The sequence below is a fragment of the Equus przewalskii genome, chromosome 13 (genome assembly GCF_037783145.1).
Source record: "Equus przewalskii isolate Varuska chromosome 13, EquPr2, whole genome shotgun sequence".
Classification (NCBI taxonomy): Eukaryota; Metazoa; Chordata; class Mammalia; order Perissodactyla; family Equidae; genus Equus; species Equus przewalskii.
In genome coordinates, this window is record NC_091843.1 from 61,561,757 (window position 1) to 61,583,596 (window position 21,840).

The 21,840-nt window shown below is 39.1% G+C and overlaps 1 protein-coding gene across 31 annotated transcripts in view; it reads right to left on the bottom strand.

The window, feature by feature from the left end:
- Positions 1-21,592, bottom strand: part of FER (FER tyrosine kinase) — a 439,939-nt gene extending 418,347 nt beyond the window's left edge. For 8 of the 31 annotated variants that reach the window (XR_011525229.1, XR_011525226.1, XR_011525214.1 and 5 more), the window contains exons 1-2: positions 20,973-21,592; positions 4,743-4,888 (exon numbers count right to left, since the gene is read on the bottom strand). The gene's annotated coding sequence lies outside the window, so the exon portion shown is untranslated. Of the gene's footprint in view, positions 1-4,742; positions 4,889-13,661; positions 13,792-20,968 lie in introns of those variants that run through there. The other 23 variants (XR_011525213.1, XR_011525225.1, XR_011525217.1 and 20 more) reach the window with 9 other exon arrangements.
- Between the last annotated feature and the right edge of the window lie 248 nt (positions 21,593-21,840).

Here is a 21,840-nt window from a genome sequence, read left to right on the forward strand (position 1 = left end):
AAAATTATTTCTCCTTATATATTTGATTTATTTTTATTTAGAAAATGACAAAGGTACTTATATCATGATCATTACTTCTCTGAAAAATCTTCCAATTGTATTCCCACTCACAGAATGCTTCTGGTTTCCACCGAACAATTTCATCCCTGTTCTATATCCTGGGCTCCTGAACCAATTCTAGCTCTAACTGAGCACCTCAATAATGAATTGGTCGAGTCACAGGTCTTACCATTACTGTGGTTGCACAGCAAAGGAATCTTTGTCTTTCTGCTCTATGTCTTACTAAAGCCTTTCATTCATTCATTCATTCATTCATTCATCTAATAAGTACTTATTAACTGTCTACAATATGCCAGGGACTGAGTGAAGTCCTATGTATACAGAGATAAAAAGTACTGGTCACAGCCTCAGGGAGCTTATTAGAGGAGAAGCAGTACTAAGATGTAACAATAATTGCTATAAGGAATCCCTGCGCAAAGAGTAGTAAGAGCACAAGAAAAGTATAATCTAATGCAGGCTGGAGCAAAAGGAAGGAAAAGGCTTCACAGACCTCACTAACCCACTTAGAGTAGTCCCTTCCTCATTAACACTTTTTTCCTTTCCACTCAACCAAAATATGATTCTCCTCTCTTTGAAAATACTGCTTAAAAGTTACCTCCTATTCCCTCCCCTCAAATTCCAGTTGTTCCTAAATGCCATATAATTCTTAAAGAAAACCCACCAAATCTGTGAAACTCAAAAACATGCAAAGCAGGAAGAAAGAGAACACTCACAGAATGCCAGCTCTACATAAGTACCAGAGAGAGCAGGTACTTAAATCTTTTCTCATTGTGCCTAGCTCTGGTGGTCTCTAGTAACTTGTTTATTTATCATTTGCATTTATCTACTTCCCACTTGAAACTGAGCATTTTTCAAAGATGAAGGCTTAGACTGCTACTGCTTTATAATGTCCAGAGTCTAGATATATATTCCTAGGTATAACCAACTGGTTAGAAGGTAGGGATGGGTAACGGTGGGTGGAGGAGGAACTCCTGCAGACTTCTGTTGTTTTAAATGAATTTCAATGGCTGACTAGTGCCAGTGGATCAAACGCAACGTAAACCTCCCAGTTTTCTTAACTTTAACTTAATGCAACTAAATGTAAAAACCTCAGCCAATGTATACCTACAGTTGGAATGATGTTTTTCTTAAAAAGCTTGGAATAAACAACTTTATCTCCAGCAACCTCAGAGAATTGCAAATAAGTTTTGAATGAATAATATTCTAAGAAACCAGGAAATTCTCAAGAGAGACATTAAGTATATACAACCTATATCTCTTAAAAGAAAATATAGATCATGAAAAACAAAAAGAGGGACTGTTCAAGATTAAAAGAGAATAAAGAGACATAAGAATCAAATGCAATGCATGAATCTTGGGTCCAAAAAACTCAAAAAAAAAACATTTAGGGACAATTGGGGAGATGTGAATATGGACCATTATATTAAACATACTCTTAAATTGCCATTAATTTTCTTATATGTGATATTGATATTATGATCATCAAGGAAACTATCCATGCTCTTAGGATATGCATGCAAAAACATTCATATTATCATGATCTCTTTAATATAGTTTCAAATGGTTTTAAAAATATATAAATATATAAAGAGAGAGAAAATGTAGCAAAATGTTAACAGTGAGTGAATACAGATGAAAGATAGTATGGGTTTTCATTGCCCTGTATTTTCTATTTTTCTGTAGCACTCAACATTTTCAAAATGAAATGTTGAAGGAGTGGAAAGATAGAAAGCACGGGAGGAGGCCAGCTTACTAAAAGAAAACCAGCTGTGTGATCTTGCACAGGTCACAGAAGCTCTCCGGGCCTCAGCTGAAGGAGGAGGAAGTGGATGATCTGTAAGGTTCTTTCCAGCTATAAATCCCATTATTCTACTACTTCTAATCAGTTCTAAAACTCAAAAGAGAACAATATGCAAAGTGGAAAAACTCATCGGACTGTTGTAAGGATAAAATTAAATGAAGTGTTTAAAACAGCTAGCCAAAGGCCTGTCACATAGAGCACAAACAATAAATATTAACTCCTCTCTTTTGAGAAAACATCTTAGAAATTCTTCAGCGAAAAAACAAAAGAAAGACAGGACTACCAATTAACTTAGAAGAAATAAGTAACAGAACTGGAAAGATTTATTTTAATATCTATTCAATTTCAGTTTGCACCTAAAATATCAATTCGAAGAGGCTGAACATAAATATGCTCTGATGAAGCCACAAAAACAAAAAGATAAATGAACCTCCTAAAAGTCTGACAGCTGAATGCTTTAAGTGAGCTTAGGATGCTCCTGAATCTGCAAAAAAATATCATATATCAGAACTTTGGGTAACAGTCTGGGAAGATTTCAGACGGGTTTAAAATTTTAAGACTCATCTCTTTTAAAAAGAGAGAATAGGGGATAAGCCTTAAAATCCAGTATAAAAGTATAGTCAGTTATTTTCACTTCCAGAAAGATCCTGAAGTTAAATAAAATTAAATTCATAATTAATTAAAAGCATATAGCTAAATTTCAGGGAGAAAAGCAAAAAAATATTAACTAGTACCTATCACAAATTTGCCAGATGTTTTTATTTCCAGCACTAACATTACTTCTAGCATTATAATTAATTTCCCTATTGGTGAAATAACCAATACTTGACATAATGAGAAAGAGAGTTGTCTAAAAAGTTTCTGCACATGATGCCAGCATCCACCCAGCTGCTCAAAACCCAAAAATCCTGAAGTCATCCTTGAGTATGTTCTCTCTTTCCTCATCCAAACTATCCACAAGTCCCACAAATCAAAAAAAAAGTATCTTAAATCCATCCCTCTCTCTCTTCTTGCTAGCACCTTGTCAGGCCGCCACTCTCTCTCACCTCAGCTCCTAAAACTGCCAGCTCTCACTTGCACCTCAGCCAGTCCATTCCTCACACAACAGCTAAAATGATGATATCATTTAGACTAAAATACAAACTTCTTGCCAAACTCTTCAAAGCCCTGCACATTTCTATAACCTGTTCCTACCCATCTCTGCCTCTCTCTCTCACTAAGTCAGCCACACTGAGGCTTTTGTTCCTCAAACTCACCAAGCTCTTTCCTCCTTCAATCTTTGTACCCACTATTCCTTTTTTTTCCTGCCAGCTTTATTGATATGCTATTGATATATAACATATGTAAGTTTAAGGTGTACAATGTGATAATTAGATACATGTATATATTGCAAAATGATTACCACAATAAGGCTAGTTAACCTCTCCATTCCTTCACATAATTACTATTGTGTGTGTGTGTGCGTGTGTGTGTGTGTGTGTGTGTGTGTGTGTGTCCAGATTTAACATCTACTGCCTTAACAACTTTCAAGTATATAATACAGTATTATTAATTATAGTCACCATGCTGTGCGTTAGATCCCCAGAACTTATTCCTCTTATAGCTGAAGTTTGTACCTTTGACCAACATCTCCCATTTCCCCCACTCCCCAGCCCCTGGCAACCACCGTCCTACTATTTCTATGAGGTCAGCTTTTTTAAGATTCCACATTTAAGTGAGACCATACAGTATTTGTCTTCTCTGCCTGACTTATTTCATACCACTATACCTTCTAATGAAAATGCTTTCCCCACCAAAAACACTACACACACCCACACCACCCACTCTTGAAATAGCTCCTTCTCATACACAGGCTTCATCTTAAATATCAACTCCTTAGAGGAGCCCTTTGTGATCACCTATCTAAAGTAGCTCCCAACTCCTTATCTCCAAATTATCTGCTTTTTTGCTTTCCTTCAAAAAATTTATTACAGGGGCCGGCCTAGTGATGTAGTCGTTGGGTGCACGTGCTCCGCTTCAGCAGCCCTGGATTCGCAGGTTCACATCCAGGGCACAGACCTGGCACCACTTCATCAAGCCACGCTGTGGCAGCATCCCACACAAAACAGAGGAAGACTGGCACAGATGTTAGCTCAGTGACAATTTTTCTCAAGCAAAAAGAGGAACAAGTGTTAGTTCAGGGCGAATCTTCCTCACACACACACACACAAAATTATTACAATTCATAATTATTGTCAACAAGTGTTAGTTCAGGGCGAATCTTCCTCACACACACACACACACAAAATTATTACAATTCATAATTATTTTGTCTGGTTCTTTTAAAAGCTGTCCCTCCCCTCAAAAACATAAGCTATAAGGATGGGATATCCCTTATTCATTATTATATCCTCAGAAGCAGCAAACTGCCTAATACTTAACAGAAGCCTATCAATGTGCATCAAGTAAATGAATAAAATAGTAAATGAATATATGACTATATTAGACAATGGACTAATAATGCTATTAACAGAAATACAGAAACCAGGAGAAGCAAGCACTTGAGATGAAAAATAAGATATACTCAGTTTGGTGCCAGGCACTTGAAAATATAGGACCAGTGGACACACAGGTTGGAAAAGAGATATGGATAGGAATTCTGCTGATTGTAAGTGTTAGTTGAAAAAAATAATAATTACATCAGAAATAAGACAGAATTCAGTAGGATAAATGACAAGCAAAAAATAAATAACACAAATATAAAATGATTGGAGCCTGCCTAGGCAGGAGAATAACCTAACATAAACACCAAAATCAAGACAAGTTAAAACTATTTCAGTTTCAGAGGAAAAAAATATATTTTTTTTTAAGTAATTTACTAAGAAGAGTAAATTAATCCTACCTTACTACTATTCATTGATGGTCATATCTTAGCTAAAGTAGCAGGTCCATGTTGAAGGATTACACATTAGAGATGAGGAAGACACTTGAGAAAACGTGCAGTGAAGTCTCACGGGAATGATCATAGGTCTAGCCAGAAAACATGAGCTGCAAGAAGAAATTCAAGGAGTCAGAACTGTTCACTACAGAGAAAAAGGAAAAAATGGACACATGGAGGATAGTAGGCTACTACTGGAAGTCAAATGTGGCAGTTCATCACGTTCACCACGTTAAGAATATGAACGCTGGGGCCAGCCCAGGGGCATCGTGGTTAAGTTTGCACACTCTGCTTCGGAGGCCCAGGGTTCGTGGTTTTGGATCCCAGGTGCAGACCTATGCACCACTCATCAAGTCATGTTGTAGTGGCATCCCATGTACAAAAAATAGAGGAAGACTGCCACAGATGTTAGCTCAGCAACAATCTTCCTCAAGCAAAAAAAGAGGAAGATTGGCAACAGATGCTAGCTCAGAGCCAGTCTTCCTCAACAACAAAAAAAAAGAATACAAATGCTATACTTACCCAACGTGTTTATCCCCTGCTTACTCTCTCCCCTTTCTTTCCACGACTTTCCCAATGAGTAAAGTATTTCACCTTCTCCCGTAACCTATTCCCTCAGTTTTGAAGAGGTAATTAATGCTTTTCTCCTTTTTCACAGCATAAAACTACTTCAAGCTTGAAGCACATCAGAAGCAGCAAGTGACTACACTTGTAAAATATTACAGCCTACAGAAGTAATTATGTAAGAACGACTTGTTCAAAGGCTGGGAAGCTTTTGGAAGGATTCTCCCGGCAAACACACACTTTATCTAACATGCTTTAAAATGCCAAAGCATGACTCTTGCATCGGCCATCCTCTCAATCCTTGAAACTAAGAGAATTTCTAAGATGTTTCTTGGCCACTGGCTCTTTTCTTCATCACTGTTGTCAATACATGCAGTTTACAGCCCTGTCATGGTTTCTCATTTTTTGCCTCACGCCCTCACATTTCCAATTCCAAATTCTGGGTTTATAATCAGCTCTTCCTTCTTTCTAGCTCCTTGTTTTTGTTTGCCTCTTCTGTTTCCTGTCATTTCCCCCTACTTCCTTGACTTTCACATGAATCAGAGGACATTTCATAGATGTTACCAATAAGATTACTCCTTTCCTTCTGGCCAGGAAACTGACCAAACACAGTGGGTCAGGAATACCTTATCAGTCTGCCACTCTTCTAAGCTTGGGGGCAAAGGGTTCCTTTTTTGCCCCCAGACCAGCATTTTATTCTCTTTTACATTTGGCAAGGTTCTCAATGCTAGAATGAGCTGGAAATCTAATCTACATATAGTGAAAGTACTGTTACATCCCTCTTCTTCCACTAAACTGCGACATGACTGAGGACTGGTATTATTATCTTAACATAGCCAGCATCCTACACAATACCTGGAACATCATAGCCATCAAACAAGTGATTGCTGAATGCATGAAATTCTAAGGTGAATTACAGCTTTCTCTGATTTGTACACTTTGGTGTAAAGAAAGGCTTTGACAAGAGTCATTACATTAAATGATAAAATTTATGACTTAAGATGATAATTAAATATGAAAATTTTAATCATCACTTCTCTTTTATACTGCTTTCCATAGAGTATCTTCAATTAAAACACCAAGACTTAGCACAGTAAATAGCATTACTTAAAAAGATTTTCGAGGAACAAAATGTAGTGAGTACATATCTAAATGTACACATTATATATGCCACCTAATCCCACTACAAAGACAGACCCCAAAATTACAGGACAATTCATTTAATTTGAAATTTTTTTAGCCTCTCTCTATCAGCAAAAAGAGTGAGAGTTATCTACAATCTGGTCTCTCACTGTGATATAGAAAGTCACTTTCAAAGACCTAAGTACAAGAAAAACAACTATTCAACTGGGATTCCATGCCCAACATTGAGCAATGTCAAGTGTCTTGCTCAAGGAAGCTAGTCAAAGCACCCATGTGTTATTTATGTATCACTCTCCAACTCGTCTATTCTATAGCTTTTATTTTTCAGTCAGAAAAACCAGTATTTTTCCACTTGATACTGAAATAATTTGGGCTAAAAATAAGTAACAACTGGGGCTGGCCCCGTGGCCGAGTGGTTAAGTTCGCGCGCTCCGCAGCAGGCGGCCCAGTGTTTCGTTGGTTCGAGTCCTGGGCGCGGACATGGTGCTGCTCGTCGGACCACGCTGAGGCGGCGTCCCACGTGCCACAACTAGAAGAACCCACAACGAAGAATACACAACTATGTACCGGGGGGGGCTTTGGGGAGAAAAAGGAAAAAATAAAAAAATCTTAAAAAAATAAATAAATAAATAAGTAACAACTTCCTTGGTAGCATTTCTAAATGGAACATTTCTTTGTTCAAACTACCATAAACCTATGAATAAAAATTATATTCCTTGTGTTACTTCAAAGATATTATGACCCTTACCAGAACTCAGTAAAGGTTTCTACAGACAAGGTGACAATGTATAAGAAGTACCTTCTAGAGTACCTTAATCCTCCCCGCCAACTTCTCCAACTACACATGCTACCATCTCTAACTCGCACTCAGACAAACACAATTCCTATTCCCTAAATGTGCTTCTCTTCAAGACTAGGACTAGGGTGAGGTGAGAGAGGTGCTTAGGGCCCAAAATTTACAGGACGTTCACTTTTGGGGTCAGGCAAGCGCCACCCTGCAGCTGTATGACCCTAAAAATGAGTACTGTCTTAAATTTTGTGTCCTAGGCATCTCTCTTGCCTCACCCTTGTCCTGGCCCTACTTCTCTTTATCACCTCTGCTCCTCCTACTTCTCTAATAAATAATATCCTTATCCTGATAAACCAAATATCCAAAATTAAGCAATGATTTTAAATATAATTTTACATCCATTTAAAATCATGTTTTCAAAGAAAATTTCTTGTTCATGATGTGATGTTAGGTAAAAAATAGATGAGGCAGGAATGCCTATATATAGTAAGATTCTAAGTTGGGTTTTTTTTAATGTCTCCAGACATTTTTTAAATTTACCCATAGTATAAAGACATTGCCAAATGTTCCCTGAGGCAAAAATTGCCCCCTGTTGGAGAACCACTGGGTTAGAGTGATGGGCAAAGTTATTTACAGACCAGGCAATGGATTGATTCAAAGACTAGGATTTGGGCTTTGGGTACTTGGGAGAAGTTGATCAAATGCAATGCATGAGCTGCATGTGTATGTAAGCAATAGACCTGTGTTGTTTTTTACTCTCCTTCTTTCAGTAGCAGCATCTCAATTTTCTTCTGTTGAACTACTCTCCTCTTATTCTCAATCCATGTAGTTTAGGTGGCACTAGTCATTCCCACTCTCAAGTTCCTGGAATAAGCATGAAGTTCCCAGAATAGGTGAATGACCCAAGTCTGGAAAATCAGCATATTCTCTCCCCCAAGCAGAAGTTCAGGAATGGGTATGTGTGACCCATTGGACCAATAAGACTCATTTCCAAAATTTTTGCAGGAACTAATTAGAAAGGAAAGTTCTCTTTCAGCTGAGGTTGCTAAACTGAAAGAACATGACAAGTACCTACTTGACAATGAGCCAAGCCAGAGAAAAGAATAGCCAAGAGATGAAAAGAGACATGAAGAAAACTCTGAAAACATTTTGTCCCTAGATCTAATCACACCTGAATTCAGGTGTGAACAGATGTAGCTGCTGGAATTTAGAATTGCTATAGGACAATTCTCTCTGGATTTCTCACATTCCTACATAGTCAAAGCCTTCTGCGCAAAACGTACTACAAGGACATTTTCACAACAGACAGACTTGGAAGCTAGAGATAGTGTCTCCCTAAATACAGAAGCCTCCAATGAGCTTTGGAGAAATAAAGCCCTCTCCTTCCCTTCACTGGAAGATTTTTCTTTTAACTTACATTTCTTATGTTGTTTTATATTTTTCACTTACATTTACTTATATTGTAAGGTAAACCTAAAGACACTTCCCCCCTCTCCTCTGGAGAAGATTTGCTTAATGAGTAATCTCTCTCCCTCTACAGGGTATTTATTCTCAATCCTGTCAGTGTTTCAGACTTAACAGTTACGTGAGCCAATAATTATTTTTTCTTATTTATTAATTCATTCAACAAATATTTGCTGAGAGACTACTGAACTATGTGCCACGCATTTTCCTATACAACAAAAGAGAAAAATTTCTGCCCTTATGGAGATTATATTCTAGAGACTGGAAACAAACTACAAAATAAATAAGTAAAATCCACAGTGCTAAGTGATGGTAAGGGCTATAAAGAAAGAAAAAGTAGGAAAAGGAAATAAGTATGGGGGAGGGAGGAGACTTCAAGTTTTTGTTAGGTGATCAAAGATCTTACAGATGAAGTGATATGTGAGCAAGGACCTAAAGGATATACGGAAGTGAGTTGAATGGATATCTGGAGAAAGGTATTCCAGGCCAGAGGAAAAGTAAGTGCAAAATATCTATTTAAGGAAGAGCAAGGAGGCCTGCGTGGAGTGAGTGGTGGAGACAATAGTAAAATCTGAGTTCGGAGAAAGATCCTGCATGAGGGAGGGAGAGCAGGACCACAAAACTAGCTCATTTTAAGGTCTTGAACTTGTACTCTGAGTTAGATGGGAAGCCACTGAAAGATTCTGAGAAAGAAGTGATGTGATCTCTTACTTTTCAAAAGGATGACACTAATTTTCTGAGGGCAACAGTAGTAGCAGGGAGACTTGTTAGGGCTTAGAAAGAGAAAGAGGATGGTGTTGAACCAGAGTGACCCAAGTAGAGGTGATGAGAACTGGCCAGATTTCAGATACATTTTGAAGCCAACAGAATATACTGAAAGACTGTGTGGGAGAAATGAAAGAAAAAGAGTGGAGGACAAGGTCAAAGTTCGAGGTCTGAGCAAAAACAAGAATGTAGTTGCCACTTAAACGGGAAGGACTGATTTTTTAATTGGGTTTCTATTACTGGCATGCAAAAGAAGCCTGACAAATATAAAAATTTAAGCCAGAAATCAGGTAATACAAATGACAGCTCAAAATATGAAACTGACTGAATTAATAATAGAAAGTGAAGGAAATTTGGTATCCCTCTATTGTAGGGTGAGAAGTCAACAATCCTTAACAAGCAAAACAGCTGGTAAATTGCCACCTCTTATAAATCAGACTACGTACCTACTAAAGATGTAACTGAAAGGGTACTCGGTAAAAAAAAAAAAGTTAGGATGTTGGTATATTGCCTACTATATAGCAGTCCTCAGTAAGGTCCTTCAAAAAAGCAGCACACATTGCAGTCTTAATAAAAGGAAAATCTTTTCAGTCTTTCACTACAAATCCAAGATGGCTGATAATCTTGCAATTTACAGAGTTGAAAATCAAATATTCCTAAATGAAAATTAAGCCTTTAACCATACAAAAACAAAAGGTGGGAAAAGCCTAATGCTCTAGGCACCTACTCAAGCATCCTAGCAAAGATATTTACCCATAATATAAAGAACCATCCACTATGAAACAGCCTGGGAATAAAGACAAATTATCTGTGCACTGTGACCTCAAGAATTTGCTCTGAATGGCCCAGAGACAGAGGCCAAGAAGGAAACTGAGAAGCCTAGGATTTGCATGGTTTCTCAATCTCAGTACTGCTGACATTTTAAACTGGAAAATTCTTTGTTGTGGGAAGCTGTCCTGTGCATTGTAGGATGTTTAACAGTATCCTTGGGCTCTACCTACTAGAAGCTTAGTCCCTCCCCACTTTGTGGCAATAAAAATATCTCTAGACATTGCCAAATGTCCCGAGTTAAAAATTGTCCCCTGTTGGAGAACCACTGGGTTAGAGTGATGGGCAAAGTTGTTTAGAGACATACCAGCCAATGATTTGATTCAAGGACTAGTATTTGGGCTTTGGGTACTTGGGAGAAGTTGATCAAATGCAAATAAATCAAAAACTTTCTAAGTTTATAAGAAAGTTATATTGCCTAAGAAACTCCTAACAAAGATTTGTTACTATTCAACCCCTAGGATGGTTAAGACGGTTCCCAGGACTCCAACCCTTCATCAACAGAAAACAGGCTGTTAAGGCAGTCTTCAGTAAGGGAATTCCTCTCAATACTCATCTTGGCTGTGACTAGGAGTAAAAAGAACAAAGAAGATCTTCCTAGGTGGTAGAACCAGAAAGAGCCACATTGGCTAATCAAAAATCATATTCCAGGGCCAGCCTGGTGGTGTAGCAGTTATGTTCATGCACTCTGCTTCGGCAGCCTGGGTTTCACCAGTTCGGATCCCAGGGGCGGACCTATATACTGCTTATTGAGCCATGCTGTGGCAAGAGTCCCACATATAAAATAGGGAAAGATGGGCACAGATGTTAGCTCAGGGCCACTCTTCCTCAGCAAAAAGAGGAGGATTGGCAGTGGCTGTTAGCTCAGGACTAATCTTCCTCAAAAAACAAATCATATTCCACTGCCAGGACAAAGAGTCCTTGCCATCACTGTGCAACGAAATATGAATATATCATGGATTAGAAAATCTCTATGGGTTGTTTCCTCTTTTTCTCTTTTCTAAATGAGAGTTTTTACTGTCCTTATGCTATTTTCCTTCAATCCCTGAACACTGTTTTATTAAAATTAGTTATAGTCATCATTTAACCATAAGTTCCTAGACTCTAAGGCTATCTATTCAAACAGAATGGAGAGAAATTACCCAGAAACCCTCGATTTAAAGTTAGATGCAGTAATTAACTAGACAAGTCTCTGAATTGTCTTCCTTTATTGGTGGGCAGGTTGCACTGGAAGTTGTACATAAAAGATTGGCATTATGTTAGATGAAGGCATTTTTTCAAGGGTATATGTGTAAAGGAGGACATGTATGCATATTGGGAGGATTATAGTGCATATTTTTTGGTTATGTTTACTCAGCATCTGCTCCCCTCTTCCTCTTTTTCTTTCAGTGACTGACCAATCCTGACTTCCAGTCCACGTAGCTGACCACATGGACTACTCCCAGTTCCAACAGTCAGCACCTGATCCAGATCCGGCCTATCATCACATGTTATCCCCCTGACCACAGGATCAAGGATGGAAACATGACCCAATTCATTTAGTGAGATGTAATTCCAGGACGTTTGCTAAAACTATGGGTAAGAGAAGCTCTTTTTATGTTGGGCTTGCTAAACTGAAAGAACGTAAGCCTGGAGCCATTAGAAAGCTCCACATGGAGAAGGGCTACCAGAAAGTATATCTGATACAAGAGAAAGCCACTGAGTGTGTCCTGAGACCATTGTTGGAGCCCTTGAATACATCTGTGCCTAAACAGAGTCCACTTCTATTCTTCCCAGTGCCCTAAGCTAGTATGAGTAGAGTTTTACTCTCATGCAACTGAAGGGTATTGAAAAAATCTAGTATTTGACCAGTTATCAGACAAAACTGCCATCAGTTTTCAGATGAAAGAACTGAAGCTATAAGAATCAAATTATTTGCCTAATTCATACAACTAATTACTGGTAGCATAGATTCAACCCTAGGCAGTTCTGGTTCTAATATCACACTCTTTCTACTACCTCACACTCTGGGGAAAACCATCTGAAACTCCTCTACACTTTATAATTATCTGTAGTCACAGCTAAGTCCTTACATGGAGTGAGCATTCTATTAACAATTGCTGAATGACCAAAAAAGGAAGAATCATATACCTTTCTGCTCTTGGTCCCATTCCTGAAACAACTTGCCACTTATGTGACACACAACAATTCTGCATTATTTTTATAATGTAAGCTACCTTGAGGACACATCTATTTCTTTACCATCTTCATCCTCTTTCAAAAACCATGATATTACTGTAAATAGTAGCAAGTGTCTCTAAGCTAAGTCACTTCAATCCCAGAATGCCAGTTCCAGTCACAGGGTAAATCAGGCTCAAAAATATAAGTAGGAAACCAGAACCTTAGAAAGAGGCCATCATCAAGGTTTAGCTAATATTCTGTTATAATTAACTGTGAATGTCAGAAAAGGACACCTATACTATCCTACAAGTGAGGATACTGTTGTTTATGTCAATATTTTAAGATATTTGCAGGTACTACATTAACTTCTAGAAAGTAGCAGCTATTAATAAATAGTCAAATCTCTTTCAAATATTATTGTTGAGGGTGGGAGGGAAAGGAAGTGGAACAGACAGGATTTATGAATATAAATTTGAATATAAATCCTGACATTTTCTGTCAGGATACCTGACATTTTCAAGAAACGTGTCTAAAACACATGAGAATTTTTGACAGAGCTGGAACACTCAGTAAAAATTTTCACAAGTCAACTTTTGTTTCCATAGAAGGTGTGGTGGATTGATTCACATCCAGATCAAAGACTCACAGGATTCAACATTCTATTTTTAAACTTATTAAAAAATGTCTATTTTTTGGCTAAGATCCACCACTGTCTTAGTCCTCTTTACTTTTTCTCCACTTCTAGCAGCTGGCTTCCCTTTTCAGGAAAATTTTTTACAAAGAAATAAGGTATTATCACTTGACAAAAGTTATAATATAAGACAACCTCAAAGAGAGAACAAAGCCAAGGTGAGATACAGACACTGAGCAGTTAACTAGGGTTGTGCATATCTTAGGGTCTCACTTGCAAGAGGAGGAAGTCATTTCAGCAAAACTGCAAATATTTCAACATGGAGCTTTAAAGTTACTCCCAAATAGTTGAAACTGCTGTTAAATCCAGGACCGCTAATGCCAATATTTAGGCATTTATCATTAGTATTTATTTCACGTTTAGCATATGAAAGACATAAATTCAAATCCCAGGTATCACTTTATAGCTGGGTCTCCTTTGATAAAGGATGTGATTTAAGATTGGTTCTAGATCAAAAACAAAATACAAGCTTTCCAACCTAAAGAGTCGTCATGGGGGCTGGCCCAGTGGCATACTGGTTAAGTTCCTGTGCTCTGCTTCCCACTTGCGGTCCGGGGTTCGCTGGTTCGGATCCTGGCATGGACCTATGCACCACTCATCAAGCCATGCTGTGGCAGGCATCCCACATATAAAGTAGAGGAAGATGGGCACAGATGTTAGCTGAGGGCCACTAGTCCTCAGTAGAAAGAGGAGGATTGGTGGCAGATGTTAGCTCAGGGATAATCTTCCTCAAAAAGAAATGTTAAGGAGGGGAGAAAAAAGGACTATGCATAAACAAATAATTATATTACATATATCTATATATGTCTACACATACATATGTTGCTAAGACAAAGAAATCAGCCTCCTGCTTTGTAAAAAGTTTCTATTGTATACAAATGTAGTAAAGATTCTTATACTTTGTCCAACATAATTGTTTATAAATAATTGGGATAGCAATCTATCAAATTATTTGTCATTAATAATTATCTGAAACAAGTGCATTGTTTAGTTCCCTTTAATTACTCTACTATTGCCAATTTATTCAATACATAGAAAGTAAAGAGGCCTGACAAAGCGATGGTACTTAACCAGAATATATAAATTTGGAGTAAATTCAGAATGGATATGAACGTAACGGTGACTGGATCTGCATCATTAGAAAGTTTAGAAAGTTCACCATACTCTACAGACTCTATCGTGAAACAAACATATAGGTGATGCTTAAAAATGTTCCCTTTGCTCCTATCAAAGCAAAATTTGTAAAACGTTATGAAAGTTAAAATGATGGTTAACCTATATAAGAATGTATATAGAAAGCATGTGATTCTGAAGGAAATATAATTTAAAGAAAGTCAGAACACTGTATACACATTTTCATGAAGTAAGAGGTAGTATAGCCACTAGGGTGGCTACTGCCCCATTTGTTACCAAAACTGAATATTGGTAGAAGAGTCAAATGCATTTTTCTTTATATAATATGAAATTAAAAGAGCCCCACCAGGCTGGCCCAGTGGCGCAGTGGTTAAGTGCATATGTTCCACTTCACTGGCCCGGGGTTCGCCAATTCGGATCCTGGGTGCAGACACGGCACTGCTTGGCACGCCATGCTGTGGTAGGCGTCCCACATATAAAGTAGAGGAAGATGGGCATGGATGTTAGCTCAGGGCCAGTCTTCCTCAGCAAAAAGAGGAGGATTGACAGCAGATGTTAGCTCAGGGCTAATCTTCCTCAAAAAATAAAAAATAAATAAAATAAAAAAGAGCCCCACCAAGCGACAGGCGAAACTTGGGAAATCCTCCCAAGCTCAAGACATTCAGAGAGCAGAAAGGACACAAACTACAGAAGTGTTCAACTCCAAGGAGAAAACAAACTCAAGAAACAGCAGCAAGCAGAAAGCATTACAGTGACCAAGGACTAACTCTTCAACTTTGTGACAATGCAGCAGGCTTCGTGATTAAGCTAGAAATATTCTTTTGTTCTACAAACCCCAGGATGCAAAAGTCAAGAGTAAGAACTTTTGTACGTATACTAATGATGTAATGCAAAATCATCCAGCCTTTGTTTTAGAAGCAAAAAATTAACAACTTTGATGACTATTTACAGACTCATTAACAGTCTGAAAGGATCACTTAAATTTTTCAATTAAATTTGACCTTATCTTATAGAGGTAGTTATTCACAAAGGTTTCAAGAAATACCACTTGCTAATGTCAAGGGTCTAATGAACATAGTTTTCCTAACTCTTCACTTCCAAATGCATATTATACATAATACTTCCATGTAAGATGAGCTATTTAAGAGCAATCTCATTCACAGCAATGTAATTTTAAAGATATTTCCTGACTGAAGCAATGTAAAGAGCACTTTTATATACCAAACACCTAAAACATAAATATTCTAGTATTTGCCCTTCTCCTAAAACCATTTGTCCCACTACGGAAATACTTTTTCTGAAAGTAAAATAATTTATACTGGAAAACTAATTTCAACTTTTCTACAATAATTAGTGTTATTTTATTTATAATTTATTTATAATAAAGACCATGATGCTGTTACTCAAATATTTTTAAAGGTTCATTATTAGTTACTCTTACTTTTAAATGTATTCTTCATTGTCAATTACATAAAATTAGTCTGGTAATCTTTTCTTCTGTGGCATTATAAGACAGATAAGAAAAAGTGGAAAGGCATTCATTTCAGGAAAATGTGGAAGTAACTCGGGTCTCAACTGTAGTACTATAAGGTGTGTCTCAGTATTTGTTACTAATAATGGTTATATACATTTTTAAATGACTCACTTTCCTCAATAAATCAGTGCAGATTCAAGTTTAGCCCTATAATGATGTCATTCTTAATCACTTACATTCTGAGACACTTTCCTGAGTGGAAAAGGACAAGACGGAATTACAGAGAGCATGCCAGGAAACTGCACATTAGAATATGTCACACACGTAAATATCTTGCACTTGGATGAGAAAAAATACTGAGAATCTCCGACTTAGATTACAAAATCTTTGTTTTACTGCTATATGAGACAATAAAGACTATCTGGTTACTATCTGGTTCAACTCCTAACTCTTTACTCAATTCAGTGCTTGCTTCACAACACCCAATAACCATAGGCTGATCTGTGCATTAAACTACAAGTTATGTTTTTTAAGAAATGAATACTATACTTATAGAACACATATTTTAAAATAGAGATATTTATAAAATATTGCCGCCTAAAAAATAAACATACACATCAGCAAGAAGCTAAAACTAAGAGTTTTATGTGCTATTCCACTTGAAAATAAAGTTTAAATTTTAAACAAATTAAGTAAATGTGGTTTGGGGCCAGCCCCGTGGCCAAGGGGTTAAGTTCGAGCACTCTGCTTCAGCAGCCCAGGGTTTCATCAGTTTGGATCCTGGGCACTGACATGGCACTGCTCATCAGGCCATGCTGAGGCGGCGTCCCACACGCCACAACCAGAAGGACCTACAACTAAAATATACAACTACGTACTAGGGGCTTTGGGGAGAAGAAGAAGAAGAAAAATAAATATTTAAAAGAATAATAAAGTAAATGTGGTTTAAGGTGGGAAGGAACACTAGTTAGAGATTTAAGAAAGTAACATTTAGCTTTTCTGTACCACTTGTAAGCAAATACTTGTGGTTAAAAAGGAAAGGAATTTTGGAAAACCATCCAACAACAAATGATAATCTAAGGTGAAAGAAAAATAACAGGAATTCAGACAATAGATATATTTTGAGGTACAAAGCATTTAAAGTAAATTTCTGATTATCCCGACCTGAAATATGGTAATCAAAGAACTATAAAAGAACAGCTAATCTGAGATACTGCTAATTATTTGCTTTGCTTGCACAAATGCAAATGTCATTCAATTTAAGTAAACTTAATGTACATTATTTTAATTTCCTAAATCTAAAATTTCGAGACTTTAAGGACAGTAAAATAAACTGCTATTAGGAGAGATAAAATTAAAGCTACCATGTAAGGAACTGTGAAAATTGAGGACTTCCTAAATTCAGGCAGACCTAGATTGTTTCATTTCTTCTTCCTAACAAGCTTGTGAGGCAATTTTATCATCCTCATTTTACACGTGAGGAAACTATGGTTTAAAGAGATGAAGTAACTTGCCCATGATCTCACAGAGGAAAATCCTGATTTCTCACTGAAACCCAGATTATTTGTCTTCAAAACAAATAAATTGTCTTTCACTACACCCTTCAACCTGGAAAGAAACACTTACATTAAAATTTTCAATCTTTTAATTAAAACCTTCTAAAGGAAGAGACAATATTAAACTTAGAGTAAGTGGTGATGATATATAGAATAAAAATTAGTCATCACTTGATAAGTATATATGAATATTTAAGAAACAATTCCAAGTCACACATGACATTAAGTTTTAAAAAGCTGGATATGTAACATCCCAAAAGTAGAGAAATCTAAAAATTTCTGTAGAAAGGCACTAAGTAAACTTCATCTTACCTAGACATTTTGAATTTCAGAGAAAAAACTTGAGAGGCCCCATACTACGTCAGCCATACAGCAGTTTCACATAGGTAACTAGGATTATATTTATTCTTACGAAATAAGAAAAAGTGGATAATTGCTTGGGTCTCATTCTTTTGTTCTGACTTTAATCTGTCCTCTATTTATTCTTTTCCATTTTCCCCAGATCTTGGAGCCCTCTTCTAATTTAGGGTAACTGAGTCTCAAGCTCAGGAACTCCTGCCAGGTTAGATGCAAGGGCAGATATACTGCAATGAAGACCATAAAATTGCAATGAGTCCTACAGTGTTAGAGAAGAAACAAAAGTTTCAGTTATTTTCCAAAGCATTAACTATTGTGGAATTGTTGGTGACTTTTCTTCTCTACAGTTTTCTGAACTTATTTTAAAGCATTTAACTTTTATAATAAAAATAAAAATAGGAAAGGAAGAAGAAAAGGAAAGAAGGAAGGTGGCAGAGGGGAAAACAAAACCTGGAGCTTTGATCAAACAATATCTAAACGTCTTATTCTGTCCAAATTTCCAAAACTATGACCTACTTGTTCCCTTTAATCTCTCAGTGATGTGGTAATTTAACCATACATAAGCATGCCAAAGTTAAATGAGATATGGAAAAATAATAATGAGGCAATCCAAAGATCTATAAATTCTCAGACATAGCTCAATTTCAATATTTAAGAAATTAGCTATATAAATAAGCATGAAAAATAGATTTAAGGTATACTAAAACTGAAAGGCAGGATTCAAATACTTAGGGAAGAGTGCAGGAATTTCCTAAGTATGGAAAAATTACCAATATAATATACATATATGTGAACTTACATCCATTTCTTATTCTTTTATTATAAACTGAAGTTCTATATTAAAACATTCCTTTAGAATACCATGAAACAACACCCAAGATAGTTTTGAGCCCTATCAAAATATTGACTTAAATCTCTCTAGATAATTACTTCACTTTCCATGAAATAGTTTTACTAAAAAAAGTTCACATTTGTAAGCTTTCTTTTTCCATTACAAAAATACATTCTTATTCCAAAACAATGTACATAAGATTGATCCAAGTTATTAAGTACGTTACCAAAACATTGCATAATTGAAAGTTCCTTGGACCTGTCTTCAGAAGAAGATGCTCATTTAAAAATCAAGTACAAAAGTACAATTTATTAACACAGGAATCCAATTTTAAAACAAAACTTTTATTTGTATAACAAGTTCATTAGATTTCCTTTTTTTCTGATTACCAAAATCCAATTTACTTATCTGGGCCTTGATTTATAAAGATGATGACTTTCAACTCATTCACAAGATTGCTTTATGATAGTCTTATGGAGTTAAACTACACTATTTTCATCTATAAATGGAAATAAGCACCTCACGATATCTTGGTATGATATATATTTATGCTGGTTTTCCAACTTTATCATTTCAGCTCCTTAATATTTACCATGTAATTGCTGTCTTGAAAATGTTAGTGCTGTGTAGGTGGTTGGGTAGTTACTGTACAATTCAACTTTTCTGCATTGTTTGAAATTTCTCATAATGAAATACTGGAGCAAAGAAAATAGCAAATTTGAGAAGTTCACAGACCAGAATCACAGCTACATAACAGGTGAAGATAAAAATGAAAGTGATTTGTCTACTCAAAGCCTGAATTATTTCTTCCAAACTACTGACATTAACCTTAGAAGAGTACAGAAGTGGCCTTAATAGGACCTAAATAAGTTTACATTATATATATTTAATGCTGCCAACCAGCAGCACAGAAGACAAGCAGATCGTCACTACAGGTCTTTCATGGAAGCAAACAGACAAAAAGTATCCAAGTATGCCTATGTACTCTCAATACATGCCCAATACCTTTGGAAGCATAGCTTCCTTGGCTCAAGAGTACCAGCAGAGATTTCCTGGATTACAAAAGACAGGCTCAGCCTTCCTTTGCATTGACTGACAAACGTATGGCTCTTCACGAGCATGTCTCCCTAAAGACTATACAGGTATACCACGACTACAACGCTGCACTAATGAAATAACTGTATTTTGCAATAGTTTTTTTTTAATCTTGTTCCCATTCCATAGGTTGAAAAGTATTTTCCAGTCTTTAATCACTAAAATAGTTTTGGTCTACTCTTACTGATTTTTCAATTACACTCTTGGATACAGTGACACCACTCGAGAAATTTTTTATCATCTTTATCTGGAGAAAGAGGAAAATGGTACTACACTTTTAGAGCAGTTTTCCTCAAAGTAACAGCGAGATTGCTATGAATATACGCAGTTTCTTATGAATTAAAAAGATTAAAGCTTTTTTTTTTTAGTCATAAGGCAAAGGAAAATGAAAGGCTACCAGCCTTAATAAATCATTAGATTTGGGATTGCACAGCACCAGATATCAAAGTCACAACGTACAAAGTAAAAAGCGACAACTTCACAGTTAACTCCTTAACTTGCGCCCTGCCAACACCAACCCAATTAGCGGGTTTCAGAAAGTTAATACTAAGGGAAACGCCAAGGCAGAAAGCTGTCCCGAAGGTGCCTACGAACACCTCCTCCTCAACCCTAAATGGCAAAGAGAGAACAGAGCAGAAACCACCCGGCTGCACCAGCCACAAAACGGTTTCTCTCTCGACTATCTCTTGGGGGGTCACCTCTGGCCAAGACAGGAGCAGGGATGGGAGGTGCGGACTAACAGCGGGAGGTGGGGAAGCTGACTTGGGGGAGAAGAGCCGGGGGCGGACGGCGCGGGTCCAGGGAGGCTGCAGGGCCCCAGACGTGGGGAGCAATCGGGGGCGCAACTAGGGGTTGGGGTGGCCGCCCCAGCGGAAAAGCGCACCGTGAGCAAGGGGTGCGGGCGTGATGGGCGGTGCCCACAGTCCCCTCTACACCGCCCCACACCCCGCAGCCCCCCGACCCGGCGACGGGGCGGGGCCGTTGCGCCCGCCTCAGCCCTTTCGCGCCGGCACCCGCCCCCTCAGCCTCCCGTCCCGGGTTGGTGGGAGGGGCGGGCCTCGCCACACCGGGTGGGCAGCCCGGCCCAAGCCCCAACCAGGAATGCTCTGCCGCGGGCCCACGACGGGCGGGAGACCCCGCAGCCTGGGGCGGGAGGGAGTTGGCTGAGGGCGGAGGAAGAGCCTTCGGCGCAGCCGCCACAACCAGGGCTGAGTCCCAGGCGCCCCCATGAGGGCAGGGAGTGTTGCCCCCGTTCTCGGCTTGCCTTCCCTCCTCTTCCCCCCTCCCCCGGCGTTGCCCCGGGCAACAGCGCCTGCCGCCGGCGGCGCGAAACTCACCTACCTAGAACCTGACAAGCAGGAGCCCCTCAGACACGGGAGCCAGTCGCCACCCCGCGTCACGGGGGCCGCCACAGCCAATGGGCGCCGCTGTCACAAGCCTGTGCGGCCAATCCTGCTGCGCTCCGGTCTCCGGGCACCCTCGAGGCCTTAGCCAATGGGCACGAGCGGAAGGCGGGCGCTGCCGCCTGGCCCCCAACCCCCTCCTTTACCACCTCCCAGGAGGCGGGGCGCGGCTGATTGGCCCGAGCGCCCGAGGGGTGGGACGCAGGCTCCGGGCCCGGTGGGCGCGCGCGGACTGGGGGCTGCGGGCGAGGCGGAGCGAGGCGTGGAGCTGCGGCCGCCGCCCTCTGGCCCCGCTCCCCGGCTCGGGTGGGGTTCCGAGGTCGTCCTGCTGGCGCTGCTCTCCTCGTCCCTGTAACCCGCTCCTCTCCAGCCGGTGTCCAGGGCTGCCGGGGTGGGAGTGCGGGCGAGATGGGGCCACAGGCGGACGGCGGCGTCACAGGAAACTTTGGGAGGCTCGCCTGGCCGTGGCCGGGAAGTGGCCGGGCCGGGGATGATAAGCTGGGGCCGCCTGGAAAGGACTACCCTGCGGGTCGGCAGCCGGAAAGGAATTCGGAGGGTGGGGGCGGAGGCATGATTAAAATGTTAAGTGTGCCCGCGGGGTGCTGGGCGATCCCGGGAGCTGAAATCTCAGGGAACGGAAGCAGCTTTGGGGCTGCGGAGCCCCCCTTCCCCCTCAAATGCGCACTTTTCACCCTCAGAATCAGTCGCTTTTCCCTGTATGTTTTATTTGCATCTACTTTAACGTTGATTCCTTTAGAATGGTTTTCGGCTTCTCCAATGGACTCTGAGTGCCTTAAAGGCAGGAA